General features: G+C 33.3%; 1 long non-coding RNA gene across 1 annotated transcript; it reads left to right on the top strand.

Moving 5' to 3' along the window:
* On the top strand, window positions 325-1,292 carry LOC110270377. The gene is made up of 4 exons (XR_002359849.1): window positions 325-538; window positions 572-601; window positions 793-961; window positions 1,168-1,292. It is a non-coding gene; the product is annotated as an uncharacterized LOC110270377 (long non-coding RNA).

The following is a 12,602-nucleotide window of genomic DNA, read 5'->3' as shown; positions in this document are numbered from 1 at the left end:
TAATAATAATAATAATAATAATAATAATAATAATAATAATAATAATAATAATAAGGAATTTTTTATTTCAAAGATTTATCATTTTATTGGTCATGAAAAATAATCATAATGTAATATATTAGAACAGTTTAATGTAGATATAATATTAATGATTGACTTATAGAATAAACTAAAAATGTGCTATGTGGCAATTATTTTAATTAGTCAGGAAAAGTACTTTAATTTTTTTATCCATTAAAATTAATATAATGTATAAAAAATATTAAATCAGTTATTCAATTGCTGTTAGTTATGGTGTTAGAAGATCAAGGTATTTTATGCATATCCTTGTCCAGAGATGTTTATGTAAAAGGAGTAATTTTTTATTTTTTTAGGATTGAAGTTTTGCAATTGAATATGGCCAATGTGCTTTTGGAGGAAGGGAGGATCAACGCAGTGCACATGCTTTTAGAGAAAGAGATTGATTTGAATGCAGAGGATGAAGAAGGGTATGCTAATATCATCGACAAATACATGAAAAATTCATAGAGAAGCTTTTGTGCTGATGTGGCAGAGGTTTTAGTGAAGAAAGGTGCTGATGTTGAAGCCAGGAGTAAGAAGGGTATCACTGCTTTTGCTAATGTGGTTTGTCCATAAGAGTGAACTCATTTCGTTGCCCTTTTTGTACTTCATCTCCTAACCTGATAATACATCAAACACAAACTTGGTTTGCTGAAGATAAATATTTTGGATCTAATCTTTGTTGTTCAATCAGGCTTTTTTTCACAATTTAGTTCCACTTCTCCATTTCAGGTTCAATCTTTCTTTCCAAGAAAGCATTGATGACAATGATGATTCTGATGAAGGGAAAGATGAAGATGGAAGGCCCTATTTTTTTGAAATAGAAAGAAGTGATAGTTTTTTAGACAAGGAACTTGCTGCTAGTGGCTTTATTAAAAAGGATAAAGAAGATATTCAGAGGGTATAATGATTTTCTTGTTCTATATAGGAAGGAAAAATTATGGAAGCATTTTCTTTAAAAAATGCAAGATGTTTTCCCTCTTTATTTTTCATTTGTGAAATTGCTTCCATACTGGTGGATTGGCTTTTCCTATTTTATTTATACGCATGAGTGTCAATTTGTCATGCTTTTGATTGTTCATCAATGCTCTTCAAATTTATGTGCAGTTCATTGAAGGTGGAGCAGAGGCTGAAACAAACTTAGATAGTGAAGTTGACTCAGTGGAAGACCTGAATGAATCAATCCTTCTTCAGGTATATAAAAAGGATAATTTTTACATAATAGATGGTGAAAAGTAGATATGTGTGAACTTCTCAGTATGCTAACTATATTTTGGAAATTAAATTTGAATAATGAATACATCTAATATTTAGTATAGAGACAATCGAGCAGCTTGCTTGTGTTTTTCCTGCTCATCTCAATTGTTTATTTTTGTGTTTTTCCATGTTGATATAAGATTGTTGATTTATTCGTCTAAGTGACACCATGCTTTGGTTAAATAACCAGGACGAAGAACATGAAAACAAAGAAAAATATGAGAGCTGTGAAGTTGCTGAAAGCAGTGCATCTAAAAGGGAAGATGCAACTAACGAGGTAAAGGTTAGCTTCTAGTTCTTTTTTCTTCTGCAAAAAGACCTTGAACATAACGAGTTATTATGAAGCTTAAATTTGTAATATATCTCTTTGTTAGTTAGCTCCATATTTATCTAGAAGTTAGTTTAGTTAGTGGCAAGAATAGAAGATTGAGATCTCTCTTTGCACATAGTAGAATCTTGAAGCTTTTTCTCTGTTTTCTATTCTTTCCTCACATATCAGCTCTGTTTTAATTTAGTACTTTATGTATTTGGTATTTAGTGATTTTCTGTCTTGCATGTCATTTTTTAATAACAGAGATTGCTAGCTGTAATAGATGAGCTTGAAGCTTTGTGACCTGAATTTAAACTCCTTGGGAACAAATTGAACAATTGGAGGTAAATCCTAGCTGTAATATTATTCTACTCTCTTGCTCCTTGGGACCGTTGCTTCTTTGTTCTGCTCTCTCTTTTTTGTGGTTCTGCTAGGAGAAACCTTGAAGGCATGCTTATAATTTTATGGTCCTAGTGCAACTTTTTATTAGGACTCTTCTGGTTTTTAATTCTATCCTTTTTATGCTTCTTTGCTCTGCTCTCTCTTGAAGGCATGCTTATAATTATGTAACAAGTTAATGTTTGTTCGTCATTTCACTGGAATTAATAGCCTAGATTTTTTTGTCTAGTATCTCTATGAAACTCAGTCACTTGAAAATATTACCAAGTTGTATAACTTTTTGGGAAAGTTTTTTAACCTTCCATTATCTATTTATTAGTTGAACCACTGGCTTTCTATTGGCTTTCAGTTTATTTTTATATCGTTTTTTCAAATATTTAATATACTTTTCATGGTTTTAATAGTATTTAGAATATTAGTTTTACTATTATGTTAATATATATTGTTATATTGTTTAACCTAATAGGTAATTGATCATCAAGAGAATGGCATGCACTTAATTTTATTTTCTCCTTTTGCTTTTTATTATTTTACCTATTTCTTATTGGAGCAATACCTAGTGAAGTGGCCTTCACCCAGGCTTCACAGTGGCAGGCTAATTGAGGAGCATCATTTGCAGCTTCATATGCAATTTCTGCACTGTATGAAAGTGAAAAAGAAAAATTAAGGTCAAGGGTAACTGTGATTGAATATATTTATCCATAGGATTAGTGTTTCTTAGCACACTTTTGATTTAAGTCCAATCACTATATATTAGTATGGAAAGTATGAATTCACTGAAGTGTAAAACTCTCACACTCAATATGCTTATCAATATTATAAAAAATAAGCGAGAATTAACAAATCACCAACTGAAGCAAACAAGAAGCATGAATAAAATCTGAGGCAAGCTATGACACCAGAATTCTTAATCTGGAATATTGTTTGTTAGGTGAAGATGCTAAAACTAAAAGATGAACCGGGGCTGAGGTGCTCTGCATGAAACTCTACCACATATAGAAGATACATGACATAGGAAAGAGGAAGATGAAGAGTGCAATTAACAGAGTGTTGCAGTGGCCATTGTAAGATAAAATATTTGCAAGAATATTATTCAAGAAGAAGGGTCACATTGTAACTTGGACTCAAGAAGTAAAAACTTATTCTCCCTATTGTATTTTTTCTTATTGTTTAATAATAGTTCTTTGTATGCTTATGAATTTATTTGCATTTGAATATTGTCCTATGCTTGGTTAAGTGAGTTTCAGAAAGATGATATACTGAAAATGCAGATTGGTATTTATAGAACTGAAAAGTACTAATTCTTTCTCTCTTGGGTTTATCTAGTGAATTAACAAAAGGGTTAGAAGAATTTATTTCCTTTTCTGAGAGATTTTCATGCTAGTTAAGATTTTCCATGTGTGAAAATATTGTGTGCTGAATTTGTTGTTAATTTGCAGCTGAACTGTATCAACTTTATTCTGAATATTTTCTTCTTGCAGCTGTTGATTCATTATTAGATAAAATGAGGGAGGAAAGCAAAAAAGTATACCAATTTTTGACGTGGTGCCCTTGAAAGAGGCTCGAGTTATACCAGGGTATACAAGCTGAGATAGATACAATTGCTTGGTCTAAGTAGATACTGAATAGAGCATAGTTATGTTGTTCATGAATTATTTTTACTGTGTTTTAGCTTAGATTGTGGATCATAAATTTGATGTATTTAGGAATTTTCAATATTTTAAATTCTATATTTCTATGTAGACATTGTGAATGTTTTTGTATTTATTTGGAAAATTAATCTATGCTTGATTCTTTTTATATTTTGTGAAAATATAATTATTTATAAAAATTAAGTTTTAATAGTAGTAAATGTAAAATTAGTAAAAATGTATAATTATAAAATTAGGAACAACAACCGATTTAGTGACCGATTTAGATTTTTTGTTCAGGAATTAGCGACCAATTTAGCGACCGATTTTAGATTTTCAAATTAGGTATTGGCGACCTATTTCATGGAGACCGATTTAGCGACCGAAAAGTTGGTCGTCATTTAGCGCCTGATTTAGCGACAGGAAATTTGGTCACCATTTAGCGACCGATTATGTTAGCGACCGATTTAGTGACCAATACTACTCTTTGGTGAAGGTTTGGCCTTGTTCAAAAATCGGTCGCTAATGGTTAGCGACCGAAGTTGGTCGCTATTTTCCAATTAGCGACTAAGATTTTAGCGACCACCAGAATCGGTCGCTAAATCGGTCGCTATTCCGATAATTTTTTGTAGTGTCTGCATTGATGCCTTGCCATGAAAAACCTTTCTATTTACCATTACAATGGTCATACCTTTTACTCTTCGGTATATTCGTAGATACATAATGTATATTTCATTATTTTTTCAATGATGGGTGTTCAAAAGGTGGTGGCTACTTGTCAATAGAAAGTTGTCAAGGTTCCACTGAAACAAGATTCTTGAAAGAAGGTTTTTTCGATTTTTTGAACAGGTTTGTAATTTTACCTTGGAACCGATCAACTTCTTTATTGTACCTTAGAGATATAGTGTAACACCCTAACTATTAAAATGTTACGCTTCCGACTGTGCCGCTCTGATAGATCGGGTATTACGACGACTCTTATAATATTTAATACTGAAATATGAGCCTGTTTAAAACTTTAAACCGTATAACCACCCCAAGAATACTTTTTGTTAGATAACATACATCCATACATACAATATAACTTATAAAACTCACAAAGAATACATGTATATATATGTATATATTAATAATTTTACAAGCATCTCTTATCAAAATCCTATCCCTCTTACAAAACTTGCAAAGTTAAAGGCGAGGGAAACATAAATACTGAAGCAATACAGAATTATCGTCTAACAGAAAAGAAATAAGCTCTTCCAAACTTCGTCGTCCGTAACCTGAAAAGAGAAAAGACCTGTAGGGGAGTGAGAACATCATCCTTGAAAGGGTTCTCACTATAGGGTTGCAGAATTACTATAATAGGATACGCGAGATAAAATCGTTATAGTGATTAATAACAGCCTTATGTATCTTTTCAAAAGCAAAGGTCTACTATAAAAAAATATCTAAAATCTTTTCTGAAAGAAGAAACTATTACTTTCTTATAAATTCAAAAGCCTTTCAAAAAGTTCATCTACACTGAATCAGGTTAGTTTTTCATACTTTTCCAAATCAGAAACATCAACCAGACATGGCCTTCGGCCCACCTCATGATCAACCACGGCTTTAGGCCCAAACAACCCAAACAACAACCAATCACCACAGTCCAACAGAGTCTCAGTCGCAGACAAAAATAGGAAAGTTCAAGCACAAACAAATAGTTACTGCAAGTAGAACAATTAGCAGATAATCACAAGTAAACACAAAGCCAAACCAAGTACAATATGCACACTTAAACAGTGTCACATAGATGCATATGATGAATGCCTATCCTAGTGGCTGATGATATCATCTGTCGGTTATAAAGCCAACCCGACAAGTCCTAGTAGCTAACCATTGGACTGTCCCTCTGTCGTACATCCCCAACTCGAGTTATTCACAATAATAATCATAATTCACATCCAACACCCTTGCGAACTCATTCGGAACTTTCATAGTGTCCGGCCACACTTACGACATAGGGTCAGCAGAGTATCGAGTCTCAACATGGAGCACATGGTGGCTAGCCACTGCTTTCACCCAAGGAAACTCGTATCTCAGATAATTGGAAGTGCAACAATCACTTTATCAGCTCAAAATCATTCATATTCATACTCAGCCATCCGACTCATAACATATTCCACAATCAGCCATAATTCATTATCATACAGCCATTCTGGCTCATAATATATTTCACAATTAGCCATAATTCATGATCATATACAGCCATTCCGGCTCATAACATAAAAGCACTTCCACCATCCAACATCATCAAACTCACAAAATCATCATTCAAGCCATAAATCACTTTTTTTCAATTCAATTTACTTTGAAATTGAAAATCAATTCCTTCCAGCCTTGGCTTTAAAATCCCCATTTCACAAATTTTTTCAGGCTCATAGCCACTTTTCCTCAAATGTAAGTTTCTCTTTTCTAAAACAAAGTCACCCTCAGCATCATATTTCTAAAATTCCAAAACCAGGCTAAATTAAAATGTCCTTTGAAGGATTCAAAATCATTCATCCTAATATAGAATTTGATAATAAAATTTCTCAGCCGAGTCTCAAGACTTTAGGGAAGGACAACCTATCTCAGTTTCTTGAAAATTCATTGAAATTCTTAAAATCATAGATCCTTGGTTTAAGCAAATAAAAACAGAGTTTATTATAAAACCAGATCATATAAAGTCACAAGTCCCAACCCAATCCAAAGTCAATTCACTTGAAACGGAACCGATTCATTTAAATTAAAACCACTTTCAGGTTCCTCCTTAAAACCAATTCTCTGACTTCTTCCCAAATGTCACAAACGTAATTATTCAGTCAAAGTCCAATTTTCTTTAAAATCACTAAAAGCTCCTCTGAACGAAATCTTTAAGTCTAACCAAAAGCAAAAGTCCTTTTTATATTAAAATCAATATTAGAACATAATACTTTCCTTCAGTGATTCAAATGGTAAAATAATTCATTTCTAAATAAATCGAACTCAAGACATATAGTTTACTTAAATAAATTAAGCTTGAAAACATAAATATTTTCTTAATAAATCAAATAATACAATTTCTCAAATCCAAACCTTTCTAAATAACTTTTCAAACAAAGTCTAGGATTTTTACAAAAATTTCGGCAGCACCTTCCCTAAAACTTGGACTTTTCCACCCGGTTCGGGTCCCAACTAAACCATTCCACAATCCTTTTCAACGGTCCAAAATCCAAAATCAGTTCAAAAGCAAGTTAAATCCAACAGTCACCTCATTTTCATATCTCCAGGAAACCATTTCAAAATCAAATCATTATCAACCGATTAAACTCATTTCCAAAACTTTAAAGAAACAGTTCAGCAACAATTCATTTATCAAATCCAAACAATAATCTAATCAAAACATATAATCATATTCATCCAAAGTAGCCAAACAATACATAAAACTAGTACGATCACTAAAAGTATATAATTCTCACACCAGTATCCATTTATAACAATTCCAGATATAAAATAGCTTTTTAGAAAAGCCCCTACCTCAATACGCAAAACCATAACCCAAACGCGTCACAGGAACCTTCTCTCTCAACCCGAAACCACCGACAACCGCAACCTCAGCTCCAAGGCACTTTTGCAGTAACCACAACAATTCTAATCGTGACATACAACAACCGAAACTCAATCTTATAGCAATTAATGCCGCAAAACTTCAGCATATGATAACAGAGTAGCGATTAAAGAACTCTTCAAAATAGAAACGCTTACCGTACTCGAGGGAACCAAGTAGCGGCAGCACCAGTGGCGGTTCCGGCAACACCAACGCCATAGCCGGTGACCAGAATGACGGCAACTCGCGATAAACTCCTAGCACAACCAGCCTTAGCAATAACTCTCATGGAAATGGAGAACTTAACGGATAAAGAAGTTGAAGCAGGGTTAGAGCTTACCAACACAGAGGACTCAGCAGCTATTTTTGGCGACAGAGGCGGCGGCAGTGTTTTTTCGGCAGCAGAAGCGGCCAGAAATGGCGCAGGTCTCCCCTCTCTCTCCTCTGCTCCCGTGTTTTCTCTCTCTCTCTCTCTCTCTCTCTCTATGTGTGTGTGTGACTCGACGACCTCCTTCCCGGTGGCACGGCGGCGGCAGGGATGACTGGGAGATGCGACGACAGCAGTTGGCTTCGCGTTGGACGGCGGCGAGGTATTCAGCGGCGAGGATGATAACGGAGGCCCCATGTTCGGCCTATCTTTCCCTTCGGCGCCGCTCTCCCCCGGTTATCCTTCTGAGTGCGACGTGGCGCAACAGGGGCTGGGTGCGGCTCCACCAGCATTGCGTCCTCTCCCTCCAAGGCATCCATGGCTCGCGCCTCCAATGGCGGCAGACAAATCGGCGAGGACGGCTTCAGTGGCAACGGCGAGGAGGCTCGGCGATGTGACATTGGTGGCGCTGGCTTTCCCCTGGCGATGACGAAGATGCATGGACTGCAGCGGCAGCGCGACCCGGTGAGGGCGACGGCAACGCGGTGAGCTTCCCTCCTCCTCTCCTCTGCCGCAACTAAGTCTCCCTCTCCCTTTCTGCTTCTGTTTGTTTCTTTCATGGAACAAGGAAACCATGTGTGTGCTTGTTAGTGGGGTGTGGGGTGTGCGGCTGGAGGGTGAGGGTCTGTGTGTGTGTTGAAAATTAGGGTAGAAATTAGGTTTTAGGGTAATTTGGTCATTTCAAATAAAAATAGGGATAATATAATAATTAGAAATAATTTTTAATCCAACAATAATAATGTATAAAAATACTATTTGTTCATCAATCTCATAAATTATTTTCAATAAAATGTTCAAATCCAAAAATTAGAAATAATATACTTAATTTCTTCATTTTCCAAAACAACAGTATTAATATTTAAAATATTAATTATTTAATCTAAATCATATAAAATTCTTATTATTTCATAATTATCAACTTTATAATTTAAATATAGAAAATAATTCAATAATTATAAAATTGGATAATAATCTTAATTTATTTCAAATTCAATTAATCAAAATTTGCTTTAATTATCTTTAATAAAGAAATTTCTGAAATTAAAGCTACAAAAATATTAAATTTGAAATTAGCTCATGATAGCCCTTTTTCAAAAGTTCTGGGTCTTATATATAGGGCTATGCTTAATCCTTCTCTATTTGCCTAAGGTTTCTAGGACATAGGTTCTTGATATGGGGTCAAAGTCTTCATTAGGAATACTCTCCTTATCATCTCTTTGTACCATAATTAAGTCGAATTTAAGTAGAAGGTAAAATGGGCCCACACGCCCATGTTTCAATGACAAAGGTTGTGTTTGGCTTAGCGTTTGAAGTATCAAACATAGGTTTAGTTTTCTTGAAAGCTTCACTTTTTAGTTTGGTAATTTTTTCTTCTTTTGAACGTAAACGTGATTCTGCTCTCCAATCCAAGTTTAGCCAAAGCTAAAAATTATAGCTTTTTCGTTTATATTTTCACGTTAGATTGAAATTTATTTTCTATCTACCAATTTTGTCCTCTATTATTTATATGATTAATTTTGTTACTTTTTTTATAATTTAACAAGATCTATTTAAATATCTAAATTAAAATGATAGAATAATATAAAAAAATTATTTAAGTCGATGTTTATTTTATTAATTTTTTATTTAGAAGTGATTTTGAATAGTGTAATCCAAACAATATTTATTTTATTATAATCTATTTTAATATAAAAATTGTCAAACATAAATCATTTTAACACAAACTTATTTTTTTATCAAAATTAAATTTACAAAATCAATTTTATATAAACTCCTATTTATAAACTGTAATCTAAATACACACAAAATGTTCTAGTCTGAAGGAGAGTGCTAGAAGGTAGAGATATAAAATCACTATTGACTCAATGGCTCGTGCCCAATAACTTAAGATTTCAAGATAGTTGGTCCTTGACACTTGTCGTATTCAGTTTCTATGGTTTGATTTTTGGAGGATATTTTGCCCTTCCTTTGCAATGTTGTCGCTTTTTTCTCCAATGAAATTTCTTTTTCCCGAGAGAATGTGTATATCCTAATTAATAAACAAGAAAATATAGATATTACCAAGGTAGACAAAATCGCGTTTTTACTCGTAAAAACGCACGATTTTACGTTTCTGGTCCATCTTTCCGTCGCGTTTCTGCTATCCGTGTTGGTGGAGTTGCAACCGTGCAGAATCGCCGAGGAAAATCGCAGACTCGTTGGAAGCGAGAGTTTTCCGACGACCCACGTCTCATGAAGAAAATTGGTCCATAACTTCAGTTTTGCACAGCCCAGTAAACACCCAACCCAACCCAAGCCCAAGCTCAAGCCCCAATTAGTGTTTAATAAGGATTGGAACCCTAGGTTCCCCTCTCCCCTCTCTCTCCTGTTCTGCATCTGAAGCCTTTCTCTTCTTCTCAATTCCGAAATCAAAGTATGGGTACTAATGGTGGTGGTTGATGTGTCAATTCTCTATGTTTCTCGTTCTCTTCTTTCAACCATCTCTTCTCCTTTTGTCATTGCTAAAGCAGCATAGGTGTAGCTTGGTTGCGCTGCTGCCCTTTCACCATCACTCAAGCACCATGGGTGGTTTGGTCTTGCTGCTGCAACTCTCCTCTTCTTTTCGGATTGCTGGATGTCGCTGACTGCTTCACTATTAGCCTCATCCTCCTCATTTTTTTGTTGTGTTTGTGTTAGCTTTGTTGTGTTTAATTTAAACGAATTCTATTAATTTTTTCAATTTTCTTTACTTAGTTATTAATCTGGTTTGCTAGCATATATTATAGCCATTAAGCGTATATGATATAGCATACATATGTTCTGCTCTGTAATATTTTTTTTAATTTGTTCTATTTTGTTTTGTTCTAAATTAAGAAAACAATTTTTGTTGTTGTTGTGGGCTTATCCGCTTAGGTTCTGAATCTAATATGTTATTAGGATATATATTTAGAATTAAGAATGTCATCTAACAATTTGGATGTTTTATTTGTTATTTGGATTTAATTTAGTGTTATTGTATGAACTTGAGTTGTAAAGAGTTGTGACTGATTATGATTTGTGAATTATGTGTGATTTTACTGATTTGGTTTATTTGAAACTTATAAAATTTACGAGTCATGTTTACGTTTCGTCTTACGATTTTACGAATTACGATTTTACATTGGCCTTCCGAGTCAACATAAAAACTACGAGTTCACTACCTTGGATATGACATATATAAAGATCCTTAATGTGCATGATTGTGGTTTAGACCAATAAAATGTCATATATGGCTTTAAATTTCGCTCTTTTGATTAGAAATGAAGAATTGGGTATGTAGGATGTAAGATAAAGTAAACTGAGCAGAGACATTGCAAAAAGTATAATTTTTCTTTTGATTCCTCTTTTCTTCGTCTTGTCATTTTTATTCTTAATTAATTTGGATTTTGAATATGAAAGAATGTTATACAATATCTTTATTTATACTAGGAGAAGATTTGTGCAATACATGGGCTGAAAATTTGTTTTTTGTTTCGAAATTTTTTTTTTGAGTCTTCATAGATGATCACTTTTTTTTAAAAAAATATTTTTATTATTTAATTTTTAATTAAATGTAACAGATTTATTTACTCTATCACTACTCAAAATACATAAGTTTTTTTTCTAACTTTTCATAGTTTGCATAAGTATCTTTGCTTTTCGAAACATTAACTTTTTAAAAATATAGAGATCCTGTCTCACAGAACATTGTATCTTGTTTAACTTCATAAATTATGCAACAACAAATACAACTTAAAAATATAAACAACACAATTCAGAAGATAAACATTAATAAAAACCATAACGAATATAATTTATGTATATAAAAAAATTCGTTGATTTATCGCAATAAAATAATTTATATGTTGGATAAAAAATTTATTTTATAAAAATGTAAGTTGTCATTTTTTAATGCTATCAAAAAGAGAGGACCAAATGCACAAAAAGATGAAAGATTTAAGGATTTGAAAAACATACTATATGACCTTTGATTTTGTTTAAATGCCGATTGAATAAAAAGAGAGAGAAAAAAAAATCGATGCTTGGAATCTCTCATCAAACATGTTAATTTTCGAGATGAAAGAAAGAAAAAGAACGATAAGTGTAAAGCTTCTTTTGCCCAATTTTCAAATCTCTCAACCACTACCTTTTAATTAAAATCCTAATTTAAATGACAGAGAGCACACTATAGAGAACATTGGTTTTTGGTTTATCTTTTATTTTTTTTTCTTTTTTGCTTCCTCTTTTATTCTTGATTGGAATATGTGCAACGCACGGGCGGAAAACAAATGTTGCCAAAATTAACCATCACGAGTTTCTCTCTTCTACCTAACTGTATGCTCTACTTACCCACTGTACCAATCTATAACCTTCCTTGGTACAATGAATAACATTTTACTTTGATTACCACACTCTAATATCAAACTATCAATACATATGATGATCAAGAACTAATAAATCTTTGTTATTTATTCACCGAAATAGCAGCAGCTACAGGATCAAGTTTTCAACAATGAAGGATTCAGATGTAACTTAGTGGATCCACGAACATTCGTGTTGGCCCAAAACAATCATTTCACCAGAAACAGCAAACTCAAATACTATAGAACATGCAGAATAGTGAAGGTGGAAAAAGGAATATAAGAAACAATAATAGAAGTTATAAGGTTATGGCTCATTAAGTCCCGTATCAACCCAAAGATAATTTGGAATTAAAATATTAACAGCAAAAATTTTTACACTTAAACTTTTTACTATAAATTATTGTTGAATTGAATTGGGACTAAGTAAGTCATAATCACAAAAGTTCAATTATTGTTTCTTATATTCTTTTTCGGCCTTAACCATTTTGTGTGTTCCATGCTACTTGAATTTGTTGTCACTGTTGAAGTGATTGTCTCGAACCAATAGGAATAT

Source organism: Arachis ipaensis, chromosome B01 (assembly GCF_000816755.2).
Source record: "Arachis ipaensis cultivar K30076 chromosome B01, Araip1.1, whole genome shotgun sequence".
In the NCBI taxonomy this organism is placed as follows: domain Eukaryota; kingdom Viridiplantae; phylum Streptophyta; class Magnoliopsida; order Fabales; family Fabaceae; genus Arachis; species Arachis ipaensis.
The sequence above is the reverse complement of the archived record's forward strand: the minus strand, read 5'-3'. Positions and strand labels throughout refer to the sequence as shown.